This window comes from Corvus kubaryi, unplaced genomic scaffold (assembly GCF_017639235.1).
Source record: "Corvus kubaryi isolate FWS band 111438036 unplaced genomic scaffold, C.kubaryi_AGA036_p1.0 68, whole genome shotgun sequence".
NCBI lineage: Eukaryota > Metazoa > Chordata > Aves > Passeriformes > Corvidae > Corvus > Corvus kubaryi.
In genome coordinates this window covers 19,634,224-19,651,021 of record NW_024582056.1, presented here as the reverse complement: position 1 = coordinate 19,651,021, position 16,798 = coordinate 19,634,224, and positions in this window count along the sequence as shown.

Sequence of the window (16,798 nt, the reverse complement as noted above, 5' to 3'; positions counted from 1 at the left end):
TGATGGAATTTTTCCTTTGCTGTGCTCAGTACTTGTGTGTGATGATGTGCTATAATAGGTTCTCACAAGCCATATCTCAACAAGATAAAACACAACACATGTACATCTGTGGCCCAGTGTCAATGCCTTAAATGTACATCAGAAATGCATTAAATCTTCTGATTGCTATTTTGTTTGTACAGCTTGTTGGTTCAGACTTTCCACTGTAATGTACCCTGTTGATTGCCTGAATTATTGGCATATCCTTGGTAGAACAAGCACACCTTGTCCCAAAATTCAACATTACAGATGTGGCTTGAATCCTTTCCTTTATTAGTAGAAACAGAAGAAATGTTCTTCAAGTTATTCCAATACGCTTCCTGAAAGCACTTATTTCAGAATCAACTGGGTCTAGCAGAGCTTTGGACCAAAGATAAAGGCATGTGATATCACACCAGAAATTCATCCACACAGTTGTTTGTGTGCATCTGTGCCTGTGCCTATATATAATGACAAAACCATGTAGAAAATAAAGTATTATGGACAGCTGTGGAAAATGGTGCATCAGAAGAGGCACTTTTCGTTTTGGACACTCTTTCTGGGCCAGATTCTCAGCTGGTTTAAAGCTGTACATCTCACATCAACTTGCTTGTTCATATGTGAGACTTTCCTGTTTAGAGAAAGTAAATATTTTCGAAGTAGTCTTGAGCTAAACTGTAGTGTAAATACCACAGTGTCTGACACAAATAAAACAAGTATATAAAAAGTAATACTAATTAACACCATCCGGATTCGATCTCCTGTGTTCCCGCAACACCATTTCTGTGCAAAGACAGCCTGCTGAAAGCACAGCCCTAGGCACAAAGATACAGTGATGCATCCTGGGTGTTTCAGTTTGTGTCAAACCACCTCATAAGGTGTGCAGTGTGGGATGGTTATTGCTTTTGTAGAGGAATTCTCCCTTTTTTCCTGTTTGTCACCAAATTTAGTTGTTAAAGGTTGTGTCTCTTGTGCCTCCTTTGGTACTGGGAGGCTGATAACCACTCCATGAACTGCATACCTTGTGACCTTTGGACTGACCAGGCTGGAGACATTATTGGAGGGGTCTTTTCTCATTGACATCTCTGTGTCTTCTTTCCAAAGGAGAATCATGGCGGAGTTACACAGGGAACAACAGAGGTGTTTGCCTCAGGCAAATCTGGTGGCCTTCTATGATGTGCTTATGATGTTGGTGGTTAAGGGAAGACTGGCTGATATCTACCTGGACTCGAGCAAAGCATTTGACAGTGTCCCACACAACATTGTATCTAAACTAGAGATGTGGATTTGATGGATGAACCACTTGGAGAATAAAGAATTGGTTGCGTGGTCACACTCGCAGTTTTGCCAGGCAAAGGCTTGATGTCCGAGTGAAGACCAGTGACAAGCAGCTTTCCTTAGGGGTCAGTATTGGGAGCAGCATGGTTTAACATCTCTGTCAGTGACGTTGACAGTGGTCTTGAGGGCACCCTCAGCAATTTTGTCAATGTCACCAGTCTGTGTGGCACAGTTGACACACTGGAGGGAAGGGATGCCACCCAGAGGGGTCTTGACAGGCTTGAAAGGTGGGTCCAAACCTCATGAAGTTCAAGAAGGCCAAGTGCAAAGTCCTGCGCCTGGGCTGGAGCAATCCCAAACACAGATAAAGGCTGGGTAGAGAATGGATTGAGAACAGCCCTGGCGAGAAGGACTTGGGGGTGTTGGTGCTCAACATGACTTGGCAGTGTGTGCTTGTAGCCCAGAAAGCCAACCTTAACCTGAGCTTCACTAAAAACAGCATGGCCAGCAGGGCGAGGGAGGCAATTCTCCACCTCTGCTCTGCTCTCATGAGACCCCACCTGGAGCACTCCATGAAGTTCTGGTGCCCCAGGACCCAAACCTGTTGGAGGAAGACCAGAGAGGGGCCAGGAAGATCATCAGAGCTGGAGCACCTCTCCTATGAAGACAGGCTGAGAGAGCTGGGGCTGTTCAGCCTGGAAAAGAGCAGGCTCTGGAGAGACCTTACAAAAGCCTTGCAGTACCTAAAGGGGGCCTACAAGAAAGATAGAGAGGGACTTTTTATAAGGGCATGGAGTGATAGGACAAGGGGTAATGGCAGGTTTAGATTAGATATTAGGAAGAAATTCTTTATTCAGATGGTAAAGAGGCACAGGAACAGGTTGCCCAGAGAAGTTGTGGATGCCTCATCCCCCGAAGCATTCAAGGCCAGGTTGGATGGTGCTTTTAGCAACCTGCTGTAGTGGAAGGTGTACCTGTCCATGGCAGGAGGATCAGAATCAGATGGTCTTTAAGTCCCTTCCAACCCCAACAACTCTATGAAGCCACAGTGCAAGCTTTATTAAAATTTCAGTTTCTTTTTGGCTTCAAAAGTAGATTTTCACCCTTTTCCATACAAACGTATAACGTGATTTCAGTAGAATAAATTCATTTCCACAATCCATTCAACACCAGATTAATTCATATTATTGAAGCAACAGAGATATGATTAACTTATTTGTGTCTTACAGTTCATAAACTCTGTTACACATAAGAGTGTGGGGCTCTGCTTATTCTTTATGCAATAGAAAAGCTTTAGGAACATCAGTAGAGACCTGTTTTTTTCATTAAATATGGTTGTAATCTAATTTAGTTGTAAAAATCAGCATATTTCTTGAAACTGAGATCCTACATCAAATAAAATGGAGCTTGACAGCAGCTTTTTCATCTTCCTAGTAGAACTGAAAAACAGCTTTGGGAAGCTTATTGTGCTGGCCCCATTTTTAGATAATGTCCTAGAAACGTTTCTACATATTTCTAAGTGGGTGAGAGTTCTAAGAGTTCTCAATGAACTCTTCTGAGCATTCTTAACCAGTACTTCACTACTGTGAAGAAAACCCAAAGGAAAGTATCTTTTATCCAAAAGGTGTTTTGTAAATACATCCATGCCCTCAAATTACAAAGCACTCATATCAGAAAATGTAATGACAAAATACAGTGTCAGTGCTTGGTTAACCTCACAGTAAAAAAGTTCTTCCTCATTATCAGATGGCACTTCCTATTTTCTGGTGTGAGTCCATTGTTTCTGGTCTCGTACTAGGCACCATGGAAAAGAGCCTGGCTCTGTCTTACTTGCATCCTTCCCTCAGGCATTTGCACAATTTGATGAGTTCTCCCCCATAACTTCTTCTCTTCTACAACCATGGACCCATGGCTGACTCATAGGACCAGCTGTTGACCCACAGAGTTGATAAAGTCCTCAGGTCCTTCTCCACCACTGGCAGGACTGAGGGGAACACTGGCTCCTCCATTGTGCCACATGCTCTGTGTCACATCACCGCAACAACCAAGGATGTGTGTGCAACGAGAAATATTGCTGACCTCTCCTTTGTGCTCTGTTTTACTGAATTAGGTGATACTTCACACTATCCACATTTGCATAAATGTCTTGGCATTTCTGGTACCCTGAATGTCTTGGGAGAATAATTTGTTTGGGAAAAGAGAAAGACTTCTAAGTGAGTTAATCTGAAAACAAGTAAGCAGACAGCTGGAGAATATGATCAGTGATTCTGAATATAGAGACTGGTACCTGGTAACTGTCTCCTAAGAGACTACTGAATGTCATCTCCAGCATACCTGGTCTTCTGGAATGGCGACTCTCCTTTGGGAGACTGTAGAAAGACTCTGCAACCCATTACCTAGATGTAATGGAGAAATTATTTTGGTCAATTTGTGTCATTTCTGTGAAACTATTTAAGGCAAAGAATATGATGAATAGATGTATGATAGATAGATATATGATGAAAAGAAACTGAAATATAGAAACACTGAAATAAGGTAAATGTGCTGATTAGAATAAAATGAATATATAATTAATGAGTCATGCACAGAAGTGGATAATAAAACATTTGCTAAAGTTAGGAATAAACTCAGGCAGGTATATAGCTACAAGTTGTACAGCAACAGAATAGCCCATATTTTTGTGGATTTAGGGAAAGTCAGTCTCAATGCAGTGAACGCCAGAGATTTTAATTAATAAGATAGAATATGTAAATTTATTATTGATAGGGCAACACCTTATCCTAAACTATTATAGCCTAATATTGGTTGTTGGAACAGTTTAATTATTCACATAATTAATAATTGTTATCATAATAATAATAAACATAAATAATAACTGTTATCATCATAATAATAAACATAAATAATAACTGTTATCATTTTTCCCCATTTCGGCTTGTAAAGAATTCACACACTGTATCTGACATCTAAAATATATTAATTTAACAGAACTATTTTACCTTAACACATTTCAGAGTTATTTCTGAACAAAACATTTCAAATTGTATATTTTGTGTATAGCACTTTGTTCTTCTGAATACCAAAGCATAGTGCTGTTTTCACTTATAGAGAAGAACAGAGCTAACAGAGTAATAAACAGGAAATTTTTCTCTTCTGTGAAGAAGATGTTCCTGAACAGTCACATGTTTCAGGATTGCAGTTTTGGACATAGGCTACTAAATTTACCTATATTCCACTTTGTCAGCTCTAGTTCTCTTTGGATCTGGCCATGAGGTGGCAATATCTCTGGGACACAGGTCTTTTTCTGTGTGATGATTTTGTGAGTCATGATTTGGGGTGAGGATTTGTGGAGACCATACCAAAATTGGGCATACATAAAAAGCTCCAGTGGCCATTGTGTTCAGCTCTGAAATGTGATCTTCACAAAATAGTGTGGTTTGTATAACCCCTACAAAATATGCCTTACTTCCCTTTTCAGTTGATTATGCCTAAATGCAACAAGATGCAGATGATTAGAGTTGTCTATTTTGCACAGTCCTTGTCAGAACTATCTGCTTTTGCCTGTAGTACTACTCAGTTACTGGCTGAAGCTGTTTATCCAGGTGACTAACTTCCTTTTAATACTCTCATTCTCTCACAACAACCAAAGAAAGCCCCCTCTTTTGTAGAGCTTCATATTTATATGTCAAGAAAAGTCCTCATGATGAAAAGTCAGTTGAAATTAAATTGAGTGTATATAGAATGTTAATAATTTAATTCCATTGCCTTCCATTATTATTCTTTAAACTGAATTATGAGACTCTATTTGCAAATCTCAAAGTGCTCTATGAATTATAAACAGTGGCTCTTAGCTGAAGTCCTATAACCAGACCCTGTATTACCACATAAGAACTTCAATTACAACTGAAAGTGGATGTGCCATTTAATGGTAATAAAACACTATAGTGACAACATAGCTATCCTTAAATCAAAGAAATTCAGGCCTATGTTGCATTCAAGAGAATTCCAAAAGTATTAGAGTACTAACCACTCCAAAGACTTTGTTTTTGATCTCTGATGATGCCTCACAGTGGCTGAAATCTTACAATTTCAGGGTACTAGCCCTAGAGATCGAAATTACATTTAAAAGTTTTTTGAAGTCATTAGATTCCTTCTGTCTCCTTGTAGTTCCTGTCAACTGATAAAGAAACCTGTATCAATTCTGATTCCAGTAGAGGCTTTTTCTGTGGGGTCTGAGGGCTTGCGCGCTAGCCGAAGGAGAGCCCGGAGGTCTAGCTGCACCCCTCTGGTTCAAGGCAGCTCACTCACAAAAATATACACAGAGGGGGTGAGCTGTATCTGAGCTGGATGAAAGGGCACATGGGCAGAGGTAAAGAACAAGGGATGGGACTCCTCGTATGGATTCCATCCAGAAGGTTCACTGTGAAGGTACCAGCAACAAGGAGCCAAAAATCTGAGGGTGTCAAGAGATTTTTATAGGGGGGGTAAGAAAGGCAGGGATAAGGGACACAGCCAATAGGATGGGGTAAAACAGTCAAGGTTGACAGTGAGGGAGCCAATGGGATTAACACAAAGGAGGGACTTAGAGAAGGAACCAATGGGGGTGTCGAGGATTACAGAACTTTCTAGAACTCATACATAGTCAATGAAGGAAAATGAACATTAATAGCACTATACATAAAATAGGGAGGGGAAAACATTAACCAATCATACAAAAGTATGCAAACCACTAAACTGGGGGATTAGGGGTTCTCACCCTAACTACCGGTGAGTTGTTAAACCTTGGCTGACCACCACACATTGGTGTCGGTGGGGTCCTCACAGGTTGGGGTGACTGCAGCCCCTTGCACCGCCACAAGGGCCAAAGCATTTTTACTATTACAAGGACCATAAATGAAGGACATAACCAAGCCCAGCAAAGTAATAGGGGTGGAAACTGACGTTTGTCTGTTTCACATGTATAAATTTTCAGACTGGATCTCAAAAAGCTTGTGGGTTTGGTGTCAGCAACTTAAAAGAAAAAAGCAAGTAATACCAGGATTGTATGGTTGGTTTGCTTCTAAAATAGGTGCTCCTACAGTGAGTTTGGAAGGGTATATCAAAAAGATGTGCAATAACCTTCCCTCCCACCTTACTCCCCCCCAAGAGGGACATGGAGCTGTGCTGAGAAGGACTGCAGTTGGCCAGTCTGCAGGATCTCTGTGGGAACTTCTGCTGCAGTCCTGTATGCATTCCAAATAAAGCAATTTAGTTTAAGAACATCTGCTTTTCCCTGTTGCAAGATACTGCTAATCAGCTAATTGACATTGTTTCGCCTCTCTAATGCCAGGGGCTCCTGAATAAAAACATTAGTGCTGCCGTGGTGGATCAGATGAAAGAGTTCATCTTATCCTGGTTTCCTTTCTTCATCGTTGGCTAGCAGCAGATGCCTAGGGAAGCAGTGATAATTCCCTCTGTGCACCCTCCTAGTTGTGAGCAGCATGTGGACTTGGTGAGCCAAAGATGGTGCTTTTATGGATTTCTTTTCTGACAACATATCCAGGAATTTCTGCTTTTTCTTTTTGTGTTTATTAAGTGGTACATTATCACTCCTTTAAATTCAGTATTTTGATTCACCCAGGACGCTTCTGATTCTATATCACTTTCTCATAAATCTATTTATAGACTGTTATCTTTCTTTCATATGGTATTTTCTCTTTGACGGTTCTTTGTAGAGAAACTGTGCCACAGATCCTTCTCACTCCCCCTCCCAGTGCTGTTTTACCTTTTGTGGGACCAGAATGTCACCTGAATGAACTCTTTATTTTCCCCTAAATAATGGTTAGCATTTGTCCTAGGCCTTTCCATGTACCTAGACATTCCAACTTGAGAACCTTGAACAACTTAGCAATTACAGCTTGTTTTGAACACTGCAGATGATAATGCAGGTTCCTACCAGTCTGCATTATTGACCTACCTCTCCAGAATCACAATTTGTCATTGGTTTTGTTCCATAATATACAAATAGGTATTTGTGTCACACCTTAGAATTTTAATTAGTTTTAGAGCCTACCACAATAGATGTGGCAGATAACTTTGTAAAAATCCAAATGTAGTATTTCAACCAGATCACTCTCACCTTCAGTCCTACAGACATTATTAATCAACTGTAAGCACAGTGCTTCTCTATGAATACTGGGTTATTTCTTCCCCACTGAATCACATGTTTCCTTGAACCCATTTTTTTCTATACTTTAGTAACAGTTTCTACAGGTTTACTCAGGTTTAGTGCTATATATAATGTTCAGGAGTTCCCCAGATACATCTCTCCACTGGAGCCATTTATAAAATTTGGTATCCTGTATTTTCAGACAGTTACACTTTTTAGAAATTGGTATTATAGATCACAAATCCTGACAAAACTAACATAAGCTAAATATAGATGTGTAAATTGATGTTTGGAATCACTGCTCTGGAATTTCCAACAGTTTTATTTCATCCTATTCTATCAAGTGCACTGAATCTTGTTTACTTCTAGAAAATCCTTGCTTTTTCTTTTTCTAAAATGTAACATTCTTAATACAAAAAATCATGTATTCAACCAAATTCCCCTGTGGAAATTTTTGTCCAGGTTAGAAAGAGTAAAATAATGCTGTTTTAATAGAAGATCTCACAGAAATTTTATGTCACTGTATTGTAGTGAGAGAAAATTTTTAGAAAGATAATGATTACTCTATAATATTCTTTTTTTCCTCAGATTTTTTGGTATGTTCTTCTGCTGGACAATATTGGGTAAACAGGATATAAAGCTACTTAATTTCCATGAAATATTTGACTTTTCTTCAAAAATGTTGGTATATATTATTTTTGTGAAAAAATTAGAGTCTTTTCTGACAGAGAATGGGAAAAGAATGTGACATGCTTAAAACAAGGGTAAATTAGGTAGTAAACCAGAAACTGTGTGGATGTGAGGAAGAAGAATGAGTGACCTAGCCTTTGATCCAAGCTCCCAGAACTGTAGTGCCACGTCAGCATGTGGAACACCTAGAAATCACGCCAGCACACTGTGCTGATGCTGCCTCACTATCTGGCCTCTTCCTTGAAAGCAGCTGGACTTACCAGGGTCATCTGCTCAGTTATGTCACAGAGACAGAACAGACGTACCAAGTAGCTGCAACAATTTTATGGCAAATATAAAAAGGCTTTCTAGAAGTTGCCTTCTATTAATGAAGATTGGGGTTAATTAAGAAGTTTGCATCTTGAGAAATGTGAAACTTGTTTCAGCTGAAGCTCAAAGGCCTCCTCAGACCACATAGTCAAACCCAACACAAAATGACTGAAGAATTGAAAAGATTTGCTTTAATCTTATTAACCCAATCTTGCAGCCCAGCTAAAGCTACTTTAAACTCCTTTTACATTCCTGAAAGAAGACAAAGTAAATAAGTATATCCATGAAAAAGAAGCCATGCTGGCTTAAGAATGAACAACAGAAGCCTGTGGATCAAGAATCCTCTCAGCTTCACTCAGTTCTTCCACTTCAGTTTGGAACAAAGAGAGTCTTTGTTAGGATGATGCATATTAATAGTCTGTGACAAGTTATAAATATATTGTGGTTGAATGAATTTTTTTTACAATAGATTCTTGTAGTGTTTCTCTATCAGAATTATATGTATGGATTTTAAACAACTTGAATACATTTTTGGGATTATATCTCTGAAAGTTGACATGATAGACAATAATGCATATTTAAGATGATACAATGTTAAGTCATTTGGCAAGTCTGTGACCCAGTAAGGGAGAAAAGAAAGTATTCTTAATAAAATAATATAAAAAACCCAACTAATTTTTTTATTATGAAAGAGACTTGAGAAGTTAAAAAATGTCAATTTCACTCAATTTTCACTACCTTTTGTGGCTTGAATTTTAGGAAGGAAGAATAACTGATAGTATCCTGATTTAATATTCTGTGTTTTCAAAATATAATGTCAGTGAAAAAAGGATAGTATTGTCATATTTCCTTGACAGTTAACCCACAGTTCTATCTTTCTGTAGGGACAATAACGTTTGCTTCACAATACTCTCTTAGCTCCCCTTTGGAAGAAGCATATTAATGGCTGAAAAGAATAGAGTACAACTTTTATTAATTCCTTATAATTAACAGTGGATATTTCTAGTAAGACTTATTTGAATAATTGGAAAAAGCTGAGATTCTTAAACTACTCTAGAATCTCAGGAAATGATGGCAGTGATCAATGTTACGATGATTTCATTTGTTTCCAAGGGAAAAATGTGTGCCTGCAATTTGAATTTTATGACATCGAGAAACCAGAAGACTTTGCATATGAAAACCAGTGAAAAAGCACCAAATGAAAACAACTGGTTTTGAATATCTTCCAGTGATATAATTTCCTGCAAATATGAAAAAAAGAAAAATGCAAATGTTCTTTAAATCCTAAATAGTAGAATTTAAGACTGTCCTCTGAATAGGAAAAAATAATATTTCATAATTAAAAAGATTGGGACTAGCACTCCATCAGAAACCTGGTTTTGAGTTCTCTCAAAACATGCCTCTGGCTGAATACTGAATGTATTAAATGTATATTAAAATGCATGTTATTTGAATAGACCCATGGTGCCATGTGATCTGGATGTCTCTGAATAAACAGCCTATTCCCACCATTATTTTTAATCAACCAATCCCTCTGTCATCAATAAATCTGATCAGCTTTTTCTTATGAGTGATAGAATTACTTAATACACTGACCAGACTTATTCACTAGAAATAATCCCACCGATTTATTTTTTAATGTGTTTGGTTTTGAGATATGCCGAATGGCTATTTTTCACTTGACACAACACCTATTCTTTAGATATTGTATATTGTAGGTTTTTTAAATAGTGCTAATATCCAACCATAGTTCAAATATATGGCAAAAAGAGAAGTATGTAACTAGATCACCTTTTATTTTTATGGCCAAATAAGTAGAGAATTTCTGAGCACATTCTAAAAATAATTGATTTAATTTATGTTCAGTTTTTTCTTAAGGATCTGAGATAGCTACCCAAAAGAAGTATTACTTAAAAGAATCATATGTAAAATGTTAATCAGAATCTGTCAGAGGCTTTAATTTTAGTTGCAAGACTGCAAATCTATTGTGGAGCATTCTAAGGTCAATGAAGGCTAACAATGCTTTATATATAAATGTATATATTTATTATTTGGGTAGATAATGTCTATAGTCACTTCAGTACATATAAAAGTAATGATTGCCTACTTTTAAGAAAACCCAACAAAACAAAAAACCCAAGAAAGTTATTTTGTTAGCTACTTTGTTGAAAGTGGAGGGATAAGGGAATGGTGGCTTATTTTACTAATCTTTGTTTAAGCTTTTCAGCATGAAATCCAAACTGACTGCGAAGGAAGGAGCTGCTGAGAACTAGCATAGACAGACATGCTTGAGCATGTGCCTGTCTTTTTCCAGACTCTGGGAAACCTATCCACTCTGGAATCATAGAAAAAAAATTTAAGCTTTCTTCTGGAGAAATAGATTAGACTTACTCCTTGAAAATAAAGTAAAGCGCAAAACCTCATGGATAAAACCTCTGCACAGTGTGTGGTGTCATGGATTCCTCAGCCTCAAGCTATTTGGACCAAGACATTCTGCCCTTTAGAGTGAACCTGAACCACCTGACTACAATAATAGCCTTGAAACTGTTCCTACACATGGCAAAACCTTGCATGTCCACAGGGTTTAAAGAGTGAGAAAGAAGACAAGAGAAAGCAAGTTCTGTAACCTGGCACTTACGTAGGATATTTTTATGGTATCATAGAATGGCTTGGATTGGAAGGGACCTTCAAGATTTTCTGATTCCACACCACCCACCATGGACAGGGAAGCCACCCACTAGATCTGAATTTCTAGTTCTAGTCCTGCCAGGCCAGAGTGAGGTCTCCTAGCACCTTCTCTTCTCCAGACTGAGCAACCCCAACTCTCTCAGCCTGTCCTTACTGGAGAAGTGCTCCAGCCCTGTGATAATCTTTGTGGCTCTCCAGCATTTTAAAATACCGTTTAGCCAGTTCTTGCTTCTAGGTTAGTGTTTGCACTCTATCCAATGACCATATAATAGATGAGCATTGCTATACTGAAATTTTATACTATAGGAGCTTCCAGAGAATTACAGACAGAGAGATGTGAAAATAAGTTTCATGTAAGGGAAGCATGAACGGACTTGTGAATGAAGTATGATTTTGTTCGAAAATTAAGATCCTGAATAAATGAAAAAAACCCCAAAAGTGACAGTTTAAGTGCTTATCCCATAAGTACATGAACAGTTCTTACACAGTAAGTGTTCAAGATTAACAGGGGAAGGGGCACTTTGGCATTATGCCTTGTTTTTAAAATACACCAAAAACCAGTTTGCATATCTGAGACAGGAGAGCAGTCTATTAGTTGATTAACCTGGTTTTTAACTTGGTATTTGATTAATTTTTAAAATTGTGAAAGCTCAGCTAAAGTATAACAACTGTCATTGTTCTATATCAAAACAATTTAGTAGCTCTGGCATTCTATATTTTCTGTTGGCAACTTTGCATTGATCAAAACTTGCCTTAGAAACTTGGTCACTTTTGAGGGAAGTGCACCAGTGTTTTGAAGGCTGGTGAAAAACATATTTTGGTGATTTTTTTTCTGCTATTGGCATCCTAAATGCTTTAAGAAATTGGTGATATTTTACAATGTTTTTGTTTCACCATGGAAAATGAGGAGATTCAGGTTGTAAATTGCTTTTCAATTGTTCATTTACATGGGAAGTGCAGTCTGCAATTACTTTAACAATTTTGGATCCTTTTGCCTCTTACAAAAACATATTTATTTTCTGGTCGATTTTTTTGGAGGGTGTGTGTTTGGGGTTTGTTTTGGTTTTTCTTAAATGCTGAGGACTGTCACTTCTCCTGGATCTTAGTTATGACCTACAGGGCATGTGGTTCCTTTGACATGAAGTTTATTTTTCTAAACCCACAGCTTGATATTCTAGCACTTAATTTCAAAATGCAGCTTAAATCACAGAAACCATAATATGTCAAATGATCCTACACTTGCAGGGGAAAACAGTAAGTAATGAAAAAGCTATGATTGCTTTTCTGTCCCTCCAAATGACAGTTATCACCTCAGTGACCTGCTCCGGGCGGACCCATCTAAACATGACACACTAAGGGATAACGTCATCTAACAGGGTAGTTATAAAAATCAATACAAAACCCATTTCAAAGATGCTCTGTGTAAGAATCCTGGTGTAACGTTTATTTATTGAATAGGCCTGAGGAAAAAAACCAACAACTTTTCTGATAGATATGCTTTACCTCCCAAGCAAAGGAATTCTGTAGGTAAGCAATAATTGTATTTTTCAATCTATTATTTAGTCTTGCCAAAGCTCAGCCTAGAATCTAATATGTGGATGATTGCTATAACTCAATTATGAAACCTAAGCAGAGCTCTAATGCATCTGTAATGCAAAAGGAGCATAACAAGACAATTGGCTGTACTTCTTTTAGTTGTGGAGTAGCTGTCTGTGTTTGTGCAGGGATGAACAGAAACAAGGAGGGAGACTCTGATATTGTATTTTTCACTGAAAGATTAGGAATGTTCTGTACTTATATTCACTCATGAATATCGAAGATATGGTTACATCATTGAAACAACTGCAGGCTCACAACTGACTGAAAATAGGTTTCTATTGTTTGCTCTCTTAAATGACAATAATACTTAAGCCTGGAGCAATTTTATCCAGTCATATCCCATATAAAAGGCATGCAATTTGATTTGCTAAAAAGTCAGTTAAAAAAAGCTGGTATTTATTTTCCTTATCTTTATCAAACTATTTTCAAATCTGTGTGAGCTTTATTCCTCTCAGGAAGTAAGTAATAAGTATAGTATGTATCTTCAGTTTTGGTTTCTTACAAAAAGATGCAGTATAGCTTGATAGCTTTAAAAAATACCATAGAGATCTTTTTTTCTGGATATTTATGTGAAAGCGTGTTTATATTTAGGAAAATACATGATTTAACAAATATTGGGATTTTTTTATGTTGACTTTTATTGTCAACATTTTGTTTTGTAGTATAATATAGGATCTTATTTACCATCACACTTAACATATTTCTGGTGATTCCACAGTCATAATGAGAGGTGTTTGATCACTGAACTTGTCTCACTGAAACCATATTGCAGACCTCGAAACAGAAATGTAAGGAGAGGATTAAGGAAACAATGTAACAATTCCTAGGGCCTCTCAGAAAAGTGTAATGCAAATCTGGGCTTTCTGGTATACAGGGGTTACACTTCCAAAGTCAGAAAACATCCAGTCATCTGTCCGCACACCTAAAAAGTCAATAAAATTCAAGAATTAATGTCTCTGATAGTGGAATCTGAATGGGGATGCTCAGAAATGTTAGCTAATTTTTTTTCTGAAGCATAGATCTGTAAAAAAGTGATCTGACGCTCTTTTTATCCTTCCCAAAATCAAACCGTTTTGAAACAAAAAATTCACTTTGCTGGATCAGCTCCACTTTCCATTCCTTCCTGCAGATCAGCTGCCATATTGCACACAGAATGAACACTGGTATCTGAAATAAAATTTACTGAAGCAGACTTTCCTGTGAAACACAGCCAGTATTCTCTTCCTGAGTAAACTGTACCTTAATTCCATACTGTGTTTCTTCCAAGGACATGAACTGCTTGGATAATTTGAGTGCCTTGGGCCTTTATATTCAATTCAGTCTGAGAAGGTCTTAAAAAAAAAAAAATTCTTAGAAAACAGCATCCCATCCAAAGTATATCCAAGTGGAAGAAAAGATCTGCAACAGTCTGCATATATGCCACATGAGTGGTGTGCAGAAAGATGCTATTTTGATTCTTTCTAGTGTACTTTATTAATTGGCACAACAGACTGTTTTGAAGGCAATTTAGGAAAAAAAAAGAAAAAATTAGTAGTGTATTAGTGGTCATCTGGTACATATTCAAATTTTGTCATGGGAAAACAGAGCTCTGATAAAATTGACAGGGTAAATCTAATACTGAAACTTGCATCTCATTAACAGGTGTTAATGAGGGGAGGGAGAACACTTTTTTTCAGAACATGATTAACATCTGACTTTTCTTTAAAAAAAATAAAATTGGGAGAACAGAGAAAATCCATTGTCAATGATCATTGACTAGGAAACAGCAGCTAAGAGTGTCCTTTGTCTTAATGGCTGCTTTGTGGAGCTCTGTTGCTTATGTTGCTCAGATACAGATGTTGATATACATTTTTTCTTCTTTAGAAGTAGTGACTGCTTGCTTTCATCTTCCAGCCCCTTGTTCAAAGCAGTATATAACTGCCAGGAAAAACTTGAGCATAAGTCAGGGTGTGGGAAGGCCTCAGGACACTGACACCATATGTGGGAAGTGATCTTTTTAGCTTGCTTGACATTGCCATGGTTGCAGTCCTAAAGGTGGTTGCCTGAAAACATCATAGAATGGGACATTTATGGAACTATTGCTTTCCTTTGTTATAGTTAAATATCCCTATTGGAACAGGGAGGGCACATCTGCTGTTAAAGATGCCTTTAATTAGTGCATAAAGTTTCTCATCAAGTAATTGAAACTAGAATTTTGGTTTCAGAAGTTCTTCATATTAATAAAACTCTTATGAAAAAAGAACTATGGCAGTGTGCTTGCTGAAATGTCTTAAACCACAAATATCCAGCTGGAAATGATGTCTGGAAAAGCTGTTTACAGGCTGTACTGAATTAGGAGGTCAAGAGAAAAGTCATTATTGTGAAAGCTCAGTTAATGAAAAATCGATCACAGACCCTTCTAAAGGTGTCTCAAAATGCCTTGAAAGAGCAGGGGTCTACAGCTGTAAAACAGCCCAGTAAGTAAGAGACCCAGACCCTGTGTGACTGTTTGCCCAGAGAGGACCAAGAAAAATCTTTGGCAGCTGTTTTTCTGATGTGTCAGTGTCCTTTGAGAAGAGTAAATGGCTTTATATGAATAAGCCGGGGTAATATAAGATGTTGCTTAAGTCAAGGGAAGTTGCTTTGGAGAAACCCCTCTGCACTGCTGTGAAAGAGAAGATCCTTGTCATGTGGGAACCTGGCTTGAGCAACTTATATACCTCTCTCACTATGGCTGTCAACAAAAGTCCTGACTAAAATTCCAAGATAGGCACTGATGACTGGAGGCACAGGCTGCTTCATAGATCCACATTCATCCTTCAGGACAACTCACCAGAGGTAAAGTAGTGTTATAAATGAAGCCTGTAATTCGTGCTGTTATGTATAAAAATGAACTGCAATGAAACTATACAGAGCCAGAGTTTCAAACCCCCCCATCAGCCTGGCTGTGAGGAGAATTTTACAACACTGGAGCAGTTGAAAAGGAGGCTCTTTCAGCACAGAAGTAATCAATAGGTGAGGATTCCACCCCAGTTGGGGTTGGATCTTATCACCGGGACATTAACACTATGATGACTTGATCGCTATCTTCTGATATCTGCATCTCAGCCGATAAGGAATTGGACATTCTGGGAACTCCATTGAGGGTTCCAGGAATTGAAGACAGACAAATTCATCACTGAAGATGGACAATTCATCAGACCCAGGAAATGCTTTGTGCAGTCCAACTTTGGGACAAGAAAACATCATGAATATGCTAAATTGTGAGAAGAATAGAATTAATTTGGACTCTGCCCAAGAACTGTATAAGAAGGAACCAGTCAAAGCAGCATCCGTGAGCTTGGGAGGTCTGGTGCGATAGAGGTCAGATCTGTGTTCACCCAGCACCGATCCCGGGCTCGGGGCTGACCTTTTTCCGATCGTGGCTTTCTGTGTGACCAATCTTTCGGCTGTGGAATAAAATCTATTTCTTTATTAAATTTAATTTGGTTAAATTTCTTTACTTCAGTAGTCTAATAGTCTTGACTTTGAAGTAGATATTTTCTAATGAAGTGGTACTTCAGGTTTGAGGAAGAGCAGAGATTCACAGGAACCAACTTGAGAATTACTTTATGACATCTAAATGTTCTTGTAGCACCTTAATAATGTCAGAGGGAAGGCATGATAGAGTCAGATTTTGAAAACTGTAGTCCTCTCTATTTACCAAGATGGCTTAATTTGTTTCCACAAAGGTTTTGAGGGGAACATCTGGGAGAAAAACTGTGAACTCTAAAAAGTGTTGACTTTTCCAGAGAACAAATTTCACCAACACTTTACTGAAGAGTCTCCATTTCTCCAGGTATGCAGTCGGATGCTGCAACTGGGAAGTTGCTGTGGAATATAAGGGTTTAAGGAGAACAATTGCAATTGCACAACTGAAACACCATGACATGTATGCCACCATCTCAGAAAACTGCATGTCCAAGAGATCAGATTGCAGCAATATTGCCTTTCTGTTCTTATTAGAGTTGAGCTGAACCTTGCATCCTTGGATGTCATTCTATGACTTAGTCTCATTATTGAATTGTTGTCTTATTCTGGCATTATATT